Source organism: Pelobates fuscus, chromosome 4 (genome assembly GCF_036172605.1).
Source record: "Pelobates fuscus isolate aPelFus1 chromosome 4, aPelFus1.pri, whole genome shotgun sequence".
NCBI classification, from domain to species: Eukaryota; Metazoa; Chordata; class Amphibia; order Anura; family Pelobatidae; genus Pelobates; species Pelobates fuscus.
The window spans coordinates 213,430,549-213,452,564 of record NC_086320.1 but is presented as its reverse complement, the minus strand read 5'-3'; positions in this window follow the sequence as shown (position 1 = coordinate 213,452,564).

The following is a 22,016-nucleotide window of genomic DNA, read 5'->3' as shown; positions in this document are numbered from 1 at the left end:
GAGGTTTGGATGTTGTCTAATCTGTAGACAGTTCTCTATATTGCCGTAGGAGATTGCATTTTTGAAGTCAGCGATTTGGAAAGTATCCAGTAAACAATCTCAGGCTGGGACTGTTGCAAATCCACTGCCGCAGAGATGTCCTAGGAATGGCAGATGGATTAATGTAGGATCTGGTAGACTTAGAGATGTGGACAAAAGGCATACTGCACAGTCTGTGTCTTTACATAATTAATTTATCTGCACTTTCAGATTGTAGTGGTGTTACGGAGGAAGGCTCGGGCACCGGGTTTATGGAACCACCATCCTTAATACCTAAGGTGAGCAAGAGTGCACCCAAGGACAAAATGGATAAGGTGCTCGCAGTTTAGAGAATAAGATCCATGAACTTGTGGCAATAATGGCAACTGATAATGTAGATTTAGTGGCTATAACTAAGACATGGTATAATGAGAAAAATGACTGGGACATAGCAATACCCAGGTACTCTTTATATAGAAAAAGACAGAGAAGGCAAGAAAGGTGGTCCTGTATGTGAAGGATAGCATAAAATCTAGCCTAATAAAAGTTAGGGAGGCAAACTTAGAGTCTGTTTGGGTTACATTAGAATTTGGAGATCACACATTAACTCGTGTAGGTGTGATTTAGAGGCCCCCAGGACAAATAGAAGACTTAGATAATCTACTAGTTGAGGAAATAGCTAAAATGACATTGATTGGGGAAGGTTTTCATCATGGGCGACTTTAATCTTCCTGATGTAAACTGGAAATTCAAAATAGCTGCTTGTGTCAGGAGCACACATAAAAACTCCCTACTGGGATTGTCTCTAAAACAAGTCATTGCGGAACCAACTCGTAAGGAGGTCATACTAGATGAAGTGTTAATAAATGGAGATTTGGTATCAGATATTACTGTAGGTAAAAGTTAAAGATCCAGTGATCAGTCAGTGTGGTTTAATATAAGAACAGTGACTCACACCACACAAAAACAAAAGTTCTAGACTTTAGAAAAACAGAATTTTCTAAAATTCGAATATGCGTAAAGGAGTCCTTGTCAGACTGGAGCAGTTTAAATAGAGTCCAGGAAAAATGGGATTATTTAAAAGGTGCACTGCTGAAGGCAACAGAAAATTGCATTAGGCTTGTCAGGAGAAGCAAAACATTTAAGAAACCACTGTGGTTGTGGCTAAAATAGTAAAAAACTAAAAGTTAGCATTTAGTAATTGTAAAAAAAAAAAAAAAAGAGTGAGGAAGACAGACAGATCTATAAGATTAAGCAGAAAGAGGCCAAGCAAGTTATAAGAGCTTCCAAATCACACACTGAAGAGAAAATAGCGCAGTCAGTAAAAAAAGGGGGATAAAAAATTTTTAGATACATAAATGAGAAAAGGAAAATAAAACAAGGATTAGTTAGATTAAAAACAAAAGAAGGAAGGTATGTAAAATAGGATAAAGGTCTAGCTGATTGCCTCAATTAATCTTTTTGTTTAGTATTTACAGATGAAAATGAAGCAAAGGGGCCGCAGTTAGGAAAAAGGACACATGAGTCATTTGTTACATGTGAGTTTACAGAGGAAGAGGTTCTATTTCAACTGTTAAAAGTAAAGATAAATAAGTTGATGGGGCCTGATGGGATACACCCAAAGTTATTAAAATAACTTAGTTGTTTACTAGCAAAACCATTAATGGATTTATTTAACCAATCATTATTAACAGCAGTAGTCCCAGAAGAATGTTGTACCCATTCACAAGAAAGGTAGTAGGGAGGAGTCTGGCAACTATAGGCCAGTAAGCCTTACTTCAGTAGTGGGGAAAGTGATGGAAACCATGTTAAAGGATAGGATTGTTGAACATCTAAAATCACATGGATTTAAAGGTCAGAGACAACATGGGTTTACTCAGGGAGATCATGCCAAACTAATCTTATTGATTTTTTGATTGGGTAACTAAAATAATAGATCAGGGTGGTGCAGTAGACATTGCCTACCTAGATTTCAGTAAGGCTCTTGACACTGTTCCACATAGAAGGCTCATCAATAAACTGCAATCTTTAAGTTTGGATTTCAATATTGTTGAATGGGTTAGGCAGTGGCTAAAGGACAGGCTACAGAGGGTTGTTGTTCAAGGAGGGATAAGCCAAATGGCAAATGATTTAGGTAAACTAGAAAAATGTGTGAGGCGCTTCAAAATCAATAATGTGTCAAACTAGTAAAAAAATAAGTGATTCCCCAACACTGAAGAAAGCATAAACTGAAATATAGTGTTTATACTAGCCAGGAGAAAAAACCTGTGACACAAAGAATATTATAGAGATACAATATCAATACAAACATATTTATACAAACATATTTCCTTAAAGATAAGGAACACAGGTTACCACAGGTAGCCTAAAAACAGAAAAAGCAACAAAAAACAGTGTAAACCGTAAAAGGACATGTAGAGATAAGGGATGGAGTTGAGTGATATTCCAACTCCATCCCTTATCTCTACATGTCCTTTTATGGTTTACACTATGTTTTGTTGCTTTTTCTTTTTTTTAGTGTACCTGTGGTAACCCGTGTTCCTCATCTTTACCCCTTAAGGACCAAACTTCTGGAATAAAAGGGAATCATGACATGTCACACATGTCATGTGTCCTTAAGGGGTTAAGGAAATATGTATGGCTACTATAAACATTATATTTTAGTTTAAACTAGAAAAATATTCAGAGCTGTGGCAACTGACATTTAACGTGAATAAGTGCAAGATAATGCACCTTGGACGTAAAAACCCAAGGGCAGAGTTTGATACCCTACTAACCTCAACATCTGTGGAAAGGGATTTAGGAGTAATTATTTCAGATGACTTAAAGGTAGGAAGACAATGTAATAGAGCAGCAGGAAATGCTAGCAGAATGCTTGGTTTTATAGGTATTATCAGTAGAAAGAGGTAAGTGCTCATGCCATTGTACAGAACACTGGTGAGACCTCACTTGGAGTATTGTACACAGTACTGGAGACCATACCTTCAGTAGGATATTGATACTCTAGAAAGAGTTCAGAGACGGTCTACTAAGCTGGTTCATGGATTGCAGGATAAAACTTACCAGGAAAGGTTAAAGGATCTTAACATGTATAGCTTGGAGGAAAGACGAGACGGGGGGATATCATAGAAACATTTAAATACATAAAGGGAATCAACACAGTAAAGGAGGAGACTATATTTAAAAGAAGAAAAACTACCACAACAAGAGGACATAGTCTTAAATTAGAGGGGCAAAGGTTTAAAAATAATATTAGGAAGTATTACTTTACTGAGAGGGTAGTGGATGCATGGAATAGCCTTCCAGCTGAAGTGGTAGAGGTTAACACAGATTACTTCTACTGTGAAACAGAGGAAGGTTACATAAGGCGCTTCATCCACCGCAGATCACGGCGACGGGGCCGGACTCGGCTCAGGTGACAGCCAAACTCATGAAAGAGCTACTGGCATGCGTGGGATAGGCATAAGGCTATCCTAACTATAAGATAAGGCCAGGGACTAAAGAAAGTATTTAGAAAACTTGGCAGACTAGATGGGCCGAATGGTTCTTATCTACCATCACATTCTATGTTTCTAAGGATCCTTGTGCATCTTGATTTATCTGCAAATATATCAGCACCAGTCGAAGCACATAATTTATAAATATTATATCAATTGAATGTCAAGAATAAATGTGACTTGTGCAGATCGAGGTACAGAGACAACGTGAAAAAATATCAGCCAAATGCTTGTCACAAACAAGCTATAATTTTAAACTATACAGCAGCGGTACCCAAACTGTGTGCCGCAGCCCCCTGGGGCGCCGTGATGTGCACACAGGGGTGCCGCGGAATATTTACCCGGTGCCATGATTCTAGCACTGGGCCCCAGGCTGAGTGCCGCTACAGCATGAGGGGAGAGGAGCATGAAGAACTCCAGACCCCTACAGCAGCAGGACTCCAAGCTCATAAGGTAAGCTAACAGGAGGGTGGCTGGAGATATAAAAAAAATCACTTGTGTGTGAGTGTGTTTATGTGTGTATGAATGTGTGTGTGAGTATGTGTGTGTATGTGTGTGAGTGTGTGTATGTGTATTAGTGTGTGTTTGAGTTTGAGTATGTATGTGTGTGAGTGTGTGAGTATTTTTATGTGTGTGAGTACGAGTATGTGTGTGCGAGTATGAGTCTTTGTATGTGTATGAGTATGCGTGTGTCCTGGCACATAAGGTAAGCTAACAGGAGGGTAGCTGGAGATATAAAAAAATATCACTTGTGTGTGAGTGTGTGTATATGTGAGTATGTGTGTGTATGTGTGTGAGTGTGTGTATGTGTATTAGTGTGTGTTTGAGTTTGAGTATATGCGTGTGTGTGTATGAGTGTTTTTATGTGTGTGAGTATGAGTATGTGTGTGTGAATATGAGTGTTTGTATGTGTATGAGTGTGCGTGTGTCAGGGTGTGCATCTGTGTGTATATTTATATATATATATATATATATATATATGTCAGTGTGCTTCTGTGTCTGTGTGTGCGCACACATCTGTGCATGTGCATCTGTGTGTCAGGGTGTGTGTTTTTATGTCATTGTGTATCTGTGTCATGGTGTGGGCATGTATCAATGTTTGTGTGTGAGTCAGGGTGCATGTGTGTATATGTCGGTGTGTATCTATGTGTGTGTATGTGTCGGTGTCTATATGAATTTGTTTGTATGTGTCGGTGCATCTATGTGTTAATGTGCATGAATATCTGTGTATGTTGTAGCAGATGGTATCAAGACTGTCCTAAAACTGTTTCTATGTGTAAAATGTATGTGGGATTTGTATGATTGTTCGGTAGTTTCCATCTGTACTCCAATACGAATGTAAACTACCGAACCAATAGACCACCCCAGAGAGAAGTGTGTACCCTATTAAGAGTTCACACTTCTCTAACCGCAGGTTAATCAGTACTTTAGTAATGTATCTGGGTGGCTGCTGTTCGGTATACGAACACGTGGTGGCGGCACACCTTACGCTTGAAAATCTCAGCGGTGTTTGGTCGTCGAGTGTCTGGAACTCAAATCGGACACTCAATTACCCGAACACCGCTGAGACCTCCATGGCTCCGTAACTCACGAACGGGAAGGCTAATCAGATTCAAAGTACCGAACAAGGGGATTCATACGAATCCAAGATTAATCGTGGATGGCAGTATTTAATGTGCATTTTACCTCCCGAACGAAGACCGACCACAGGGCCAAAACCTATGGAACTCTTTTTGGATACCACCTCGTGTGCGGTCGGTCAAATCACACCCTCCACCTAACTCCCAAACCCCTGGACCGATCTGGGTGATTTTTTGGATATGTTAGTCACCCAGATCAGGGCTACCAGGGGGTACCCCCAGGATTATTGTAACTACTTGTTTTAGGGTACATTCAGAACTGGGGGGAAACTACAGTATGTGTAATGGGATTAAGTGTCATACTGAGGGGAGGAGATGTGTGGGAGGTAACGGTTATACTATTGGATACTGTCCTCATTAATGTGGATCCCTCCCTTGCATGGGAGAATGCTTTATAAGGAGACTGTGTGGATTAAAAGTCAGTTCTTCTCCTGATGCTGTGTGTCGTCCAGTCATTGGGATCTGTATGGGGATATTCGTGGATTACTTTATTTGCTGGAATTACTGCTTCATGGTGTTTTTACTACTTGTTCCTGAGCCTCACTGGGATCTATAGTGGAGTTAACCTGTGGAATATCAGGCCTCCGCTACATATGTATGTATGTATATGCATACATCCAAGCAGTAAAACACTAGCACAACATATAAGCACACTCCTACAATCTAACTTAAATATTACATACACACACCCCTGCATTCAAACAAAAAATATATAAGCATACCCCTTTACTCAAACACAAATACTTCACACAAATGTACATCCATATTTAAAAGTGAACATTACATTCAGACACACCCCTGCAATCAAACGCAAACTTTACATACACACCTCTGTATTAAAACACAATAAATGGGGGCGGAGTCTGACTGCCAAAGCGAACGATCGCATGTATCTAGAGCTCCGAACCTCAAGGCTCCTAATCACCTTGTTTTCTGATACCCAGACCGGACCTACGGTGCCCGGTAGCTATCCCGGAAGCCCTACAGCCAGATGGAGAAAAAAACAAAAAAAAAGACAAGACGCGCCCAGAATGGGCATGAACATTGGAGACTTGTGGCGGCAGGCTCATGACGCTCATGGGTGCAAGATGGCGTCCATTGCTGGGGACTGCTCGGACCTTCAGACTACTTCTCCTGTGGAACAGAGGAAGGTTACATACCGGCCAAGGCGCTTCATCCACCGCAGATCCCGGCGACGGAAAAGAACCTCCAGGCATACATGGTCACAATCTGCCAGGACCTGAAGGGCCTGACTGGCAGAATAGGGGAGCTGGAAACCACCTCACTCTCATGCAAGCAGCAGATCACCACCCTCCATCAGGAGGTTAAAGACATGCAAAACTGAACTGCTCCTACGAGAGTCGCTTTGCCGCCCTCGATGACTCCCGCTGCCGGAAGAACATAAAAGTCAGAGTGTCCCTGACAACAAACCTGATGCCGAGCTTCCACACGTGGTGAAGAGATTACTGTCAGCCCTGCTAACACCCAAACTGTCCAGAGCGATAGAGACAGAGGGCATATTTAGGGTGCCCAAATCTGCCAAAGCGCTAACCTCAGCCCAATTTGTCAGAGGTAAAGACAAGGCAGCTTTCCTAAACACACTGCACGGCAACTCACCTTACACCTTCGAAGAAATGACACTGACATTTTATACAGACCTCAGTGGCAGTACTCTGGCATGGCATTGGGAAATGCGACCACTCACCAAACTTCTACAATAGAACAACCTCACCTACAGATGCCCATCCCGCACCCTCTCAATCCTCCACGGGACTTCAACCCACAACATCCAAGACCTCCAGGAAGCCACAGCGAAGCTGCAATGACTGGGAATTCCCCATCACTCCCTCAACATTGACACACCAGATAGCGCACCAACCAACCCACGGATGGAATCCAGGAACTTCGGCGGAATTTTAGCCTAGACAGATCACCCCGGGCACTCAAGACAGAGCCAAGACCTGACTTTCCAGGGGACTGCCTCTCACAGGTCCAATCCAGGACTTATGTATTATGAATTCCCACTCCACGTAAGCCACTAAGCCCACACCCTCACCCACACAGTTAAATACGCTCATTATCTACCCTTAGATAAGATAACAGTTTCCAACATTGTCCCCCTCTATCTCTGGCCTAGGGGGTCATATGGGCTAGAAAAGAACAAGCCACCCACCAGTGCCCGCCAGTCCGGTGCATGCTCCGTTCCACCCAATAGAGACACTAAATGCCAATTTATCATCACGAAAATGTGGACGTTTACCTTGGGCTAAAAATGGGTTTTGTTACTATCGTCTAATGTTATAATCGTTAATACAGTTTTGCATGGTTTTCCCTGATGGTACACAACTTTGCTTTCACACACTACACCTCTCTGTAACAACCGGGGGGCCCTATGCTTGAGGAACATTGCACAGGCACGCCTATTGCAACCGCAGCCTGATCTGCTGCACTCGTATAACTGACTTAACACCCCCATGAACACAACGATCACAAGGCAATCACTGCCAGCAACCCCTGCTCAGCATAGCATCCAGCTCACACATTGGGTCGGCACACAGAGCACACATACACCCTCCACAGACACTCAGTTGCACAGCATTCCTACTAAATACAGAGGCCTCCCCAGGCCCACAGCAAGACTACATGTACCCCAAAATAAACCACAAGCAACTACAACACTAGATGTATTACACACATGCAAACAAATTTATTTTTATTTTGAACCCAACTACAATCTACTCGTAAGACTTTCTTAACCCCTTAAGGACCAAACTTCTGGAACAAAAGGGAATCATGACATGTCACACATGTCATGTGTCCTTAAGGGGTTAAACTTATCGTAGACCACTCTCCACTCCAGAGAAACACTATATTTTACCATGAACACCTCTAAGCTATGTTAAACCTTTGTATATTGCTGTTCAAGTACAATAAAATATTGCGCAGATAATCGTACCACTGTTTAGCAAGTCTACCACGTGAACGCTGTTGAGGCGTCTAGTGTTGAAATGTACCTACCCGCACAACAAAAATAAAGAATAAAAAACACTAAATGTAGACAAGGAAACACCAACACCAATGTAGACATGCAAACACCATTCAAACACCAACACTTTACATTACACTATAGCGCCAAGAAATGCGGCAGCACTGTACAGATATATAACCTAGAAATTTTGACTTGGGGTGCCTTGGAAAAATACTGAAATATTAAGGGCACTTGGAACCTAAAAAGTTTGGAAACCACCAGGGGCAGACTGAGAACCCTCAGGGCCCCCGGGCAAAATAAATCAAGGGCCCCCTTACAGGCCCCACCTATACTCCGCAGCAAGCGCCACCCATGTCCCGCCTCCATGCACCGCCTCCAGCCACACCCTACACAATCTTTAGACACAAGGAACAAAAGTGCAATAATCCCTTCAAGGCCCCAGTAGAGACTACAATTGAGGGCTAATGGGCCATGGAGGGGGGTCTTTCTAGCAGAGGCTATCTCAGTGTCCTTTAGAGAGTGTGTTAGAAAGAATCCCCTCCAGGCCCTATTAGAGACTACAATGGAGTCTAATAGGCTTGGAAGGGGGTCTTTCTAACAGAGGCCATCTCAGTGTCCCTGCTGGAAACAGTCGCCTCCAGGCCCCAGTAGAGACTACAATTGAGGGCTAATGGGCCATGGAGGGGGGGGGAGCATTCTAGCAGAGGCTATCTCAGTGTCCTTTAGAGAGTGTGTTAGAAAGAATTTCCTCCAGGTCCCATTATAGACTACAATGGAGTCTAATGGGGCCTGGAGGGGGGTCTCCAACACTCTGGTTCCTATTCACAATATAGCAACACAACATAGCTCGCTGATACCTAGGCCAAGTTGGCTCCTCTTACCTTAATTACTGTTGCTGGCTGGCAGTCTGTGGGCTTGCTGGAAGGCTATGGGCTTACTGGCTGCGGCTGGCAGGCTGTGGGCTTGCTGGCTACTGCCGGCAGGCTGTGGGCTTGCTGGCTGTGACTGGCAGGCTGTGGGCTTGCTGGCAGCGGCTGGCAGGCTGTGGCTTGCTGGCTGTGGCTTGCTGGCTGGCAGGCTGTGGCTTGCTGGCTGCGGTTGGCAGGCTGTGGGCTTGCTGGCTGTAAGCCTAACTGGTGGCCTGTGGGCTGGCTGGCTGGCCGGCCTGTGGGCTGGCTGGCTTGCTGGCTACTGGGGCACTTGTAGATTATTTAAAGAAATAATCCATGCACAATAACCACTACTGCTCTGTGTAGTCGTTATGGTGCCAGGAGGGCCGGGCCCCCCTCCCAGAGTAAGTAGTCAAACCGTTTAAGAACAGTTTGACAACTTACCTGGGGTCTGCTGGGATATGAGGCTGTAGTAGGGTATAGGAGCAGTGGTGCAATGTGTAAGGGGTGCAGTGTGTGTGAAAGGTTCAGTGTGTGTGAGTGGGTGTAGTGTGTGAATGTGTAGGGTGTGTGGGGCAATGTGTGTATGAGGGGGCTGTGTATGTGTGTGGCAATGTTAGTATGGGGGGCTGTGTGTGTATGGGTGGGCAGTGTATGTGTGTGTGTGAGGCAATGTGTGTAAATGTGTATGGTGTGTGTGGGGGCAGTGTGTGTGTGTATGGGGGGCAGTGTGTGAATGTGTATGGTGTGTGGGGGCAGTGTGTTTATGGGGCTAGAGTTCACTCTCACCACTGCGACCACCAGGAATCCCTGGTGGTCACCGTGTTGAGAGTGAACTCTAGCCTGTAGCTCCAGGGCTAGAGTTTACTCTCGCAAGAGCCGTAACGTTGCCGAGGTAACCGCGGCAACGATCTGTGCTCGCGGAAGAAGGACCCAGAGGAGCTGCAGGCTGAGCTCCCGGGTCCTCTCTTCCTCCCTCCCCTGCCGGCTGCCCGCACGGTGCCTGCGGACAGGGGAGGGGGCAATTGCCCTCCTCTTACTCCCCCCTCCCCCTCTTCTTACCCCCTCCCCCTCTTCTTACCCCCTTCTTACTCCCACCCTCTTCTTACTCACTTTCTTCTTACCCCCTTCTTACTCTCCCCCTCTTCTTACTCCCCCCTCCCCCTCTTCTTACTCCCACCTCTTCTAACTCCTCCCTCTTCTTACTCCCCCTCCCCCTCTTCTTACCCCCTCTTCTTACCCCCCTCCCCTCTTCTTACCCCTCTTCTTACCCCGCTCCCCACTCTTCTTACTTCCCCCTTCCTCTTTTTACTCCCCCCTCCCCCTCTTCTTACTCCCCCCTCCCCCTCTTCTTACCCCCTTCTTACTCCCCCCTCTCTTCTTACCCCCCTCCCCCTCTTCTTACTCCCCCCTCCCTCTCTTCTTACTCCCCCCTCTTCTTACTCTTCTCTCCCCCTCTTCTTACCCCCTTCTTACTCCCTCCTCTCTTCTTACCCCCCCTCCCCACTCTTCTTACTCCCCCTCCCTCTCTTCTTACTCCCCCTCCCTCTTTACCCCCCCTCTTCTTACCCACCCTCCCTCTCTTCTTACCCCTCCCTCTCTCTTCTTACCCCCCTCCCTCTCTATTTTTACCCCCTCTCTCTCTTTTTACCCCCTCTCTCTTTTTACCCCCTCCCTCTCTCTTTTTACCCCCCTCCCTCTCTCTTTTTACCCCCCCTCCCTCTTTACCCCCCTCCCTCTTTACCCCTTCCCTCTTTACCCCTTCCCTCTCTCTTTTTACACCCCCTCTCTCTTTTTATCCCCCTCCCACTCTCTTTTTACCCCCCTCTCTCTTTTTACCCCCCTCCCACTCTCTTTTTAACCCCCCCCTCCCACTCTCTTTTTAACCCCCCTCCCACTCTCTTTTTAACCCCCACTCTCTTTTTAACACCCCCCACTCTCTTTTTAACCCCCCCACTATCTTTTTAACCCCCCCACCCCACTCTCTTTTTAACCCCCCCCTCCCACTCTCTTTTTAACCCCCCCACTCTCTTTTTAACACCCCCCCTCCCACTCTCCCACTCTCTTTTTAACACCCCCTCCCCCCCCTCCCACTCTCTTTTTACCCCCTCCCCTGTAGCGTGGCCGAGATGCTGTGCGGTCCGCGGTGCCCGGCCGGAGTGATAGGAAGGTGCACACTGAGTGTGCACTTTCCTGTCAGTCCGGCCGGGTACAGGAAACAGAAACTCCTGTTCCGCGCAGAACAGAAGTTTCTGTTTCCTGTACCCGGCCGGACTGACAGGAAGGTGCACACTGAGCACCTTCCTATAACTCCGGCCGGGCAACGCGGACCGCACAGCTACAGGGAGGGGAGGTGAGAAGCTGCAGCCGCCTGAGGCTCTTAAGAGAGCGCTCAGGCGGCTGCAGCATTTAAAGGGACGGCCGGGCCCCCTGATGGCGGGCCCCCCTCCTGGCCGGGCCCTCGGACCATGTCCGAAGTGCCCGACCGGTCAGTCCGCCCCTGGAAACCACTGCTATACAGGATGACTCCACAGCTGAAAGCTACATATTGGAAAATACAGATATTAGGACACCCAGAAGAATCCCGCTGAACATCAGAACATGCCAGGAATAGTGGGCCTTCATATTCAGGGACCCTTGTTATTTTGGTATAAAAAAAAAAAGATTGCATGCAAGATTAAATTTACTAGAAGGGTCTGTGGACTGAAGAGACTTTCCAGCAATTAAAACACTTGCAATACCCAGAATTTTTTTTAAATATTAAAATATATGCATGAGACAATGCATTTTATTTCTGTAATGAAATTACAATGTTCCCCCTGAAAAACTTACAACTGGGGAATCCTGAGAAATTTGGATCCTTAACCTCTTAGGGACCAAGAGCATGGCACCCCCGATATATATATTAAAAGAATTGCCAAACACTGGCAGATTTTAAACAACTGGGACGAGATGGAAGCATTTTGTAAAGTGTATTTTACAGGTTTTAAGAATTTTTCAATAAACTACACCATGGAATAAACCATGGAACTACACATTTTTAAGTCAAGAGAACAGAACTTAAAACATAATAGAAAACATATCCATTTCACCTGTTTTATCCAGCCTGGCAGTTTCATAGTAATTTTCTTTATTTTTTTCAGAAATATTACCTGTGCCGCACGCTACAGCAGAAAGGCAGAGGGAGATTAGAGAGGTCAATGCGTGGCTGAAGTCTTGGTGCCTGAAAGAGGGTTTGGGTTTTTTAGAGCACGGGGCTGATTTTGCGCTTGGGTACAACCTGTATAGTCATGATTAGTGTTGTCGCGAACCCGAAATTTTCGGTTCGCGAACGGCGAACGCGAACTTCCGCAAATGTTCGCGAACCGGCGAACCGCGCGAACCGCCATTGACTTCAATGGGCAGGCGAATTTTAAAAACAACAGGGACTCTTTCTGGCCACAATAGTGATGGAAAAGTTGTTTCAAGGGAACTAACACCTGGACTGTGGCATGCCAGAGGGGGATCCATGGCAAAACTCCCATGGAAAATTGCACAGTTGATGAAGAGTCTGCTTTTAATCCATAAAGGGCAGAAATCACCTAACATTGACACCTGTCCTCAAAGCCCAGCCCTGATACACACTGACACAGAGCAGAATAGAGACTGTTCCCCCTACATAGGGTCACTTGGCAGATATGGATTGACACCTATCCTAATGATCCCTGATACACACTGACACAGAGCAGAATAGAGACTGTTCCCCCTACATAGGGTCACTTGGCAGATATGGATTGACACCTATCCTAAGGATCCCTGATACACACTGACACAGAGCAGAATAGAGACTGTTCCCCCTACATAGGGTCACTTGGCAGATATGGATTGACACCTATCCTAATGATCCCTGATACACACTGACACAGAGCAGAATAGAGACTGTTCACCGTCCACAGAGACCATGATACACACTGACACAGAGCAGAATAGAGACTGTTCCCCCTACATAGGGTCACTTGGCAGATATGGATTGACACCTGTCCTCAAAATCCCTGATACACACTGACACAGAGCAGAATAGGGACTGTTCCTCCTACATAGGGTCACTTGGCAGATATGGATTGACACCTGTCCTCAAAACCCCTGATACACACTGACACAGAGCAGAATAGGGACTGTTCCCCCTACATAGGGTCACTTGGCAGATATGGATTGACACCTGTCCTCAAAATCCCTGATACACACTGACACAGAGCAGAATAGGGACTTTTCCTCCTACATAGGGTCACTTGGCAGATATGGATTGACACCTGTCCTCAAAACCCCTGATACACACTGACACAGAGCAGAATAGGGACTGTTCCCCCTACATAGGGTCACTTGGCAGGTATGGATTGACACCTGTCCTCACCCCTGCACGGTGGGTGGGGGGCATAAATCACAATGGGACGGACCTACTGATAGGAGTGGAGTATTGTTCATATCAGTTTAATACCTTCTGCGTCTCCTATCAGTGGACGTGTAAATGGCAGAGATTTTTAATTGTTGAATCACCTCCCCTTTTTAGGCCAAGGTGGGAAGATGCTTAGACCACTGGTATATTGGTGCCATCTTGGAGGATTTTAATTTTTGGTTTGGTTTTTGAAGCCACAATGCTGCACCAGTGGGCCTAAAAATTAGGCATGTATACATGCCTGAAAAATTTGGTATTGTTGCAGATGCTGCTGTAGCAGCGGCCAGAAAAATTGATGTTTGTTTCACAGGCAGAAAGTGCCCTAAAACATGGCGGCTTGAACCCTAGTTGGTGGCGGATAAGTCACGCAAGTCAAACGTCATTCAGAGCTAAAATACAGCAGCGTGTGGACCATTTTTAGCCCAAGGCAGCTCATCTCATCAGGCCTTTTTTAAGCGAATGTATCGCCCAGTGTCAGTCCCTTCGGGATCCATCCCTCATTCATCTTAATAAAGGTGAGGTAATCTAGACTTTTTTGACCTAGGCGACTTCTCTTCTCATTGACAATACCTCCTGCTGCACTGAAGGTCCTTTCTGACAGGACACTTGAAGCGGGGCAGGCCAGAAGTTCTATCGCAAATTGGGATAGCTCAGGCCACAGGTCAAGCCTGCACACCCAGTAGTCAAGGGGTTCATCGCTCCTCAGAGTGTCGATATCTGCAGTTAAGGCGAGGTAGTCTGCTACCTGTCGGTCGAGTAGCTCTCTGAGGGTGGATCCCGAAGGGCTGTGGCGATGCATAGGACTTAAAAAGGTCCGCATGTCCTCCATCAACAACACGTCTTTAAAGCGTCCTGTCCTTGCCGGCGTGGTCGTGGGAGGAGGAGGAGGAGGATGACTTCCACCTCTCCCCCTGTTAGATTCCCGTTGTGCTGTGACATCACCCTTATACGCTGTGTAAAGCATACTTTTTAATTTATTTTGCAAATGCTGCATCCTTTCCGACTTGTTGTAATTCGGTAACATTTCCGCCACTTTCTGCTTATACCGGGGGTCTAGTAGCGTGGACACCCAGTACAGGTCGTTCTCCTTCAGCCTTTTTATACGAGGGTCCCTCAACAGGCAGGACAGCATGAAAGACCCCATTTGCACAAGGTTGGATGCCGAGCTACTCATTTCCCGTTCCTCCTACTCACTGATGTCATTGAAGGTATGTTCTTCCCCCCAGCCACGTACAACACCACGGGTACCAGATAGGTGACAACGAGCACCCTGGGATGCCTGTTGTGTTTGGTCTTGCTCCTCCTCCTCCTCCTCAAAGCTACATTCCTCCTCTGACTCCTCTTCCTCACAATCCTCTTCCAGCGTTGCCGCAGGTCCAGCAAGCGATGCTGATAAGGCTGTTTCTGGTGGTGATGGTGACCACAACTCTTCCTCTTCCTCTTCACGCTCATCTACAGCCTGATCCAGCACTCTTCGCAGGGCACGCTCCAGGAAGAAAACAAATGGTATGATGTCGCTGATGGCGCCTTCGTTGCGACTGATTAGGTTTGTCACCTCCTCAAAATGGGGCATGAGCCTACAGGAAAGCGCATGAGCGTCCAGTAACGTGGCAAAAAAATTCCCAGCTCCCCAGAGGCTGTCCTAGCACCCCGGTCATACAAATATTCATTAACAGCTTTTTCTTGTTGGAGCAGGTGGTCGAACATTAGGAGTGTTGAATTCCAACGTGTAGGGCTGTCGCAAATCAAGCGCCTCACTGGCATGTTGTTTCGCCGCTGGATATCGGCAAAGTGAGCCATGGCCGTGTAGGAACGCCTGAAATGGCCACACACCTTCCTGGCCTGCTTCAGGACGTCCTGTAAGCCTGTGTACTTATGCACAAAGCGTTGTACGATCAGATTACACACATGTGCCATGCACGGCACATGTGTCAACTTGCCCAACTTCAATGCCGCTATCAAATTTTTTCTGTTGTCACACACCACTTTGCCCATATCCAGTTGCTGCGGAGTCAGCCACTTTTCCACCTGTGCGTTCAGGGCGGACAGGAGTGCTTGTCCGGTGTGACTCTCTGCTTTCAAGCAAGTCAAACCCAAGACGGTGTCAGGGTACCTGTAGTCTCTACCTCTGAGAGGGGTAGAGACTTAGACGTTTCTCCTTCCAGAAGGTCTGTTTCTCCCATTCCTCGCGGTTCCCTCGGTCGTTTACACGCCGGCCGCGAGGGAGCTACTTCCTTTTATGACGCGACGCTCAATGGCCGACGTCATGACGCTAAACCAGTCCGACCTGCCACTCAAGTCCGGAACACGAATCAGGACTCGTCGGAGGCGTGATTACTCTCTTGAGCCAGGGTATTTAATGGAGCTTTCCGCATTTGCTCATTGCCCTGTCGTGGTTCTAGCCAGTCTAGTCACACAGTGCTCTTGTATCCTGATTGTCTTTTGGTTCTGACCCGGCTTTGTTATTACTCTCCTGCTTCTCTGTTATCCTTTGACCTCGGCTTGTCTCTCGCTTACCTGTCTTCTTGTTCCCTCGACCTCGGCTTGTCTCTGACCATTCTATACGTAGTTCTTACGTTAAGTCCGGCCATTCTAAGGTCCGGTATACGTATCTCTCTACTCTTTGTACTCTGCGTGTTGGATCCCTGTCCCGATCCTGACATTACGACAGGGCCAATGGATCCTGCAGGTACAAACAGTCAGCTTGGTTCTTCTGATCCTAGGTTTGACGCCATGGAACACAGAATGGATCAGATGGCACTAGCGCTACAGGCGTTGTTATCTCGTCCTAATAATCCACCAGAGGAGATGCGTAATACTTCTATTTCTCCTGTGGGTTCAGGTCTAGAGGTAGCTACTGTAGGGGCTTCTTCCCGAATTACCCCACCTGTACGTTATGCTGGATCTCCTGAGAGGTGTCGTGGTTTTTTAAACCAAATAAGTATCCACTTCGAATTACAACCCCGCTCCTATCCTACAGATAGAGCGAAAGTGGGATTTATTATCACCTTACTCGTTGAGAAAGCTCTGAGATGGGCTAATCTGTTGTGGGAGAATGATAATCCATTAGTATACAATTATAATGCCTTTGTAGCTGCTTTTAAAAGAACTTTTGACCCTCCTGGCAGAAAGGTCAATGCAGCTAGATTACTGTTGCGTCTTAGACAGAATAACCGAACACTTGTGGATTACGCACTAGAGTTCAGGTCTTTGGCGGCAGAGGTTAAGTGGAATGAACAGGCTTATATAGACGTGTTTCTAAACGGACTATCTGATGTAATACTTGACGAGGTAGCTATTAGAGAGCTTCCTGAGAATTTGGAGGATTTAATTTCGTTTATCTCTCGCATTGATGAACGTCTAAGAGAAAGGCAGAACACTCGAGATAGAACCTGTAGATCTTCTTTTAGACTAGCTCCATCTTTTCAAAGTCCTGAGGCCAAAACACCACTTTTTCCAGAACCTATGCAGATAGGCCATACTCATCTCTCAGAAGAGGAGAGACAGTACAGGAGAAGGGAGGGATTGTGTATGTACTGTGGAGTCAGAGGTCACTTACGTTTGAATTGTCCCAATCGCCCGGGAAACGCTCGCACCTAAGTTTCTCTAGAGGACAGGCCTTGGGTGTTTCTATTTTGTCCTTTACTCATAATTACAAAGATCACAGGCTTCTATTACCCGTTTCCTTAACTTGGGAGAAGGGAACTCTAGAGACTATGACATTGATAGACTCTGGAGCTGCTGAAAGCTTTATCGACCAAGTTTTTGTCACCAAACACGCTATCCCATCCCAGTTAAGGGACACACCATTGGCCGTTGAGGCCATAGATGGTAGACCTTTAGTTGAGCCTGTGATTTTTCGTGAAACCATACCTCTTAATTTAACTACTGGTATCCTACACGAGGAGGAGACATCTCTATTACTCATTTCATCTCCTTCTGTTCCCATAGTCCTGGGATACTCCTGGCTTAAGAGACATAATCCTATTATTGATTGGGAATTAGGGGAGATAGTCTCATGGGGCCAGAATTGTCAGGAGAAGTGTTTAAAGAGAGTGTCACCGCTTTGCACAGTTAACACACCTACTAATTCTACCGACTCTACAGAAGTACAAATACCGTCCTTGTACCTGGACTTAAGGGCGGTATTTGACAAAAGAAAAGCCGATACTTTACCTCCACATAGGTCCTTTGACTGTAAGATTAATTTACTTCCTGGTACTATGCCTCCTAGGGGTCATGTATACCCTTTGTCTACGAAAGAGAATTTAGTTCTAGAGGAGTATATTCGTGAAAACCTAGACAAGGGATTCATTAGGAGGTCCTCCTCCCCTGCTGGGGCTGGATTTTTTTTTGTTAAAAAGAAGGATGGTACTTTGAGACCTTGCATTGACTACCGAGGTTTGAATAAAATTACCATTAGAAACGCCTATCCGATTCCCTTGATCACTGAGCTCTTTGATCGATTAAAGGGTTCCAAGATCTTCACTAAGTTAGATCTCAGAGGGGCATATAACTTGGTCAGAATTCAGCAGGGACACGAGTGGATGACTGCGTTCAACACTCGTTATGGGCACTATGAGTATACAGTAATGCCCTTTGGTCTCTGTAATGCACCGGCAGTATTTCAGGACCTAATTAATGAAGTTCTCAGGGAATTTCAACACGACTGTGTTATTGTATACCTCGATGATATACTTATACATTCTAGAGAAATTGAGACTCACAACGGACAGGTCAGAAGGGTTTTGCACAAACTCCTTCAACACGGCTTGTACTGTAAATTGGAGAAATGTAGCTTTGACCAATCTCAAACAAACTTTCTTGGTTACGTAATTTCTGGGGAGGGGTTTAAGATGGATCCGGAGAAACTCCAGTCCATTTTAGATTGGCCTTTACCTAAGGGTCTCAAGGCCATTCAGAGGTTTATTGGTTTCTCCAATTACTATAGACGTTTCATTAAGGGATACTCTTCAATTATTGCTCCTATCACCAATATGACCAGACAGGGGGCTGACACTAAGAATTGGTCTACTGAAGCACTCCTTGCTTTCAAGACTCTCAAAGAATTGTTTGCTTCCGCACCAATTTTAGTTCACCCTGATACTACTCTGCCCTTCCTACTCGAAGTTGACGCTTCTGAGACGGGGATAGGTGCTATCCTGTCCCAAAGGTTAGTTGTGGATAAACCATTACATCCATGTGGGTATTTTTCCAAAAAATTGTCCGGTACTGAGAGCAAATATGACATTGGTGACAGGGAACTTCTAGCGGTTATCATGGCCTTAAAGGAGTGGAGACATTTATTGGAAGGGACCTTGCATCCTGTTACTATCTTAAAGGATCATAAGAACTTGTCCTATATTGGGGAGGCTAAGCGATTATCCTCAAGGCAGGCTCGTTGGTCTATATTTCTCACTCACTTCAATTACATACTCACATATAGACCTGGTTCTAAGAATTCTAAAGCCGATGCCTTGTCTCGTCAATATGAACCTTCTGCTGTATCGGAGCCGGTTTTGTCTTCTATAGTACCCAAGTGTAATATTATCGCTAACACAACTCTCAAAATCCATTCTCCGCTGCTTGCCAAGATCATGAAGTTGCAGCATCTGGCACCTAGACAGACTCCTGCGTCAAGACACTTCGTTCCTCCTGAACTCCAACTGGAGCTCTTACAGTGTCTTCACGAGAGTAAGGTAGCTGGTCATCCGGGCATTCGCAAAACATATTCCTTGATCTCTAAGGATTTCTGGTGGCCTTCTTTACGGAGGGATGTTAAGGATTTCATCGGAGCTTGTGAGGTCTGTACTAAGACCAAACTACCTCATTCGCTTCCATATGGTCTTTTACATTCCTTGGAGATTCCAGACAAACCTTGGACCTGTTTGGCTATGGACTTTATTGTAGATTTGCCTGCTTCTAAAAGACAGACTGTTATCCTCACGGTGGTTGATAGGTTTACCAAGATGGCACATTTCGTACCTTTACCTAAACTTCCGACTTCTCCTGAATTGGCGGAAATATTTGCAAGAGAAATTTTTCGCTTACATGGGATTCCTTCTGAAATTACTTCTGATAGAGGCTCCCAATTTGTTTCACGTTTCTGGAGATCATTCTGTTCTCAACTAGGCATCAAATTGAATTTTTCTTCTGCCTATCATCCTCAGTCTAACAGAGCTGCTGAACGTACCAATCAAAAAATTGAGCAATATCTGCGTTGTTTTGTTTCTGAACACCAGGACGATTGGGTTGGTGTGATTCCTTGGGCAGAGTTCGCACATAATAATCTCGTTTGCGATTCAACTCACTCTAGCCCTTTTTTCATGAATTATGGCTTTCATCCTTCCATTCTTCCTTCGGTCCCCTCTTCCCAGGGGTTACCGTCGGTTGATGTTCATGTTGCCAATCTGAGGAAATTGTGGGATCAGACTCGACAAATTCTCCTACATAATTCCTTACTGTACAAAAAACACGCTGATAAACGCAGAAGGGCGGCTCCAAGTTTTGTGCCTTGGGATAGGGTATGGTTGAGCACTAGAAACATTCGTTTGAAGGTACCTTCTATGAAATTCGCTCCTCGCTACATTGGGCCCTACAGGATTCTGACTCGAATTAATCCAGTTGCGTATCGCTTAGCGCTTCCTTCTGCTTTGCGTATCCCTAATTCTTTTCATGTTTCATTGCTGAAACCGTTAATCTGTAACAGATTCTCCTCCAAGGTCTCATCTCCTCACTCTGTTCAGGTTGAGGGCCAGGAGGAGTACGAGATCAACTCCATCGTCGATTCTCGTATCTCCCGCGGGAGGGTTCAATACCTGGTGGACTGGAAAGGATATGGTCCTGAGGAGAGGACTTGGGTACCTCAGGAGGATGTCCATGCTCCTCGTCTTCACAGGGCTTTTCACTCCCGCTTTCCGTCTCGTCCCGGTTCCTTCCACCCGGTGGGCGTTTCTGAGAGGGGGGGTACTGTCAGGGTACCTGTAGTCTCTACCTCTGAGAGGGGTAGAGACTTAGACGTTTCTCCTTCCAGAAGGTCTGTTTCTCCCATTCCTCGCGGTTCCCTCGGTCGTTTACACGCCGGCCGCGAGGGAGCTACTTCCTTTTATGACGCGACGCTCAATGGCCGACGTCATGACGCTAAACCAGTCCGACCTGCCACTCAAGTCCGGAACACGAATCAGGACTCGTCGGAGGCGTGATTACTCTCTTGAGCCAGGGTATTTAATGGAGCTTTCCGCATTTGCTCATTGCCCTGTCGTGGTTCTAGCCAGTCTAGTCACACAGTGCTCTTGTATCCTGATTGTCTTTTGGTTCTGACCCGGCTTTGTTATTACTCTCCTGCTTCTCTGTTATCCTTTGACCTCGGCTTGTCTCTCGCTTACCTGTCTTCTCGTTCCCTCGACCTCGGCTTGTCTCTGACCATTCTATACGTAGTTCTTACGTTAAGTCCGGCCATTCTAAGGTCCGGTATACGTATCTCTCTACTCTTTGCACTCTGCGTGTTGGATCCCTGTCCCGATCCTGACAGACGGTGTGACACTGCCGTATCCGGGATGTGGAATAGTACCTGGGGAGCTGGGGGGGTGCCGTTGATGTGGAGCAAGAAGCAGCGGCACAAGAGGACTCAGCCGAGGAGGTTATGGAAGAGGATGGAGTAGGAGGAGTAGAGGAGGTGGCAGCAGGACTGCCTGCAATTCGTGGCGGTGTCACCAACTCCTCTGCAATGCCACGCATTCCTTGCTTGTCAGCCGTCAGCAGGTTTACCCAATGCGCAGTGTAGGTGATATACCTGCCCTGACTATGCTTTGCAGACCAGGTATCAGTGGTCAGATGGACCCTTGCCCCAACACTGTGTGCCAGACATGCCATGACTTCCTTTTGCACAATCGAGTACAAGTTGGGGATTGCCTTTTGTGAAAAGAAATTCCGGCCGGGTACCTTCCACTGCGGTGTCCCAATAGCTACAAATTTTTTGAACGCCTCAGACTCAACCAGATTGTATGGTAAAAGCTGGCGGGCTAATAGTTCGGACAAGCCAGCTGTCAGACGCTGGGCAAGGGGGTGACTTGGTGACATTGGCTTCTTACGCTCAAACATGTCCTTGACAGACACATGACTGTGGGCAGATGAGCGGGAACTGCTCAAGGCGGGAGACGGAGTGGCGGATGGTTGAGAGGGGGCAAGAAGGACAGCAGTGGTTGACGTGGCTGAAGATGCTGGACCAGGAGGAGGATGGCGGCTTAGAGTAGGCGTGCTGCTTGTACTCATGTGTTGATCCCATAGGCGTTTGTGATGTGAGATCATGTGCCTACGCAAAGCAGTTGTACCTAGGTGGGTGTTGGACCTCCCACGACTCAGTTTCCTTTGGCACAGGTTGCAAATGGCATCGCTGTTGTCCGAGGCAGACACACAAAAAAAATGCCACACTGCTGAGCTCTGCAATGACGGCATTCTGGTGGTGGACACAGCATGCGTTGATTGGCGTGCTGTCGGGCTGACCCCGGGTGCCGATGCATGCTGTCTGACTGTGCCACTAGCTCCTTGCGA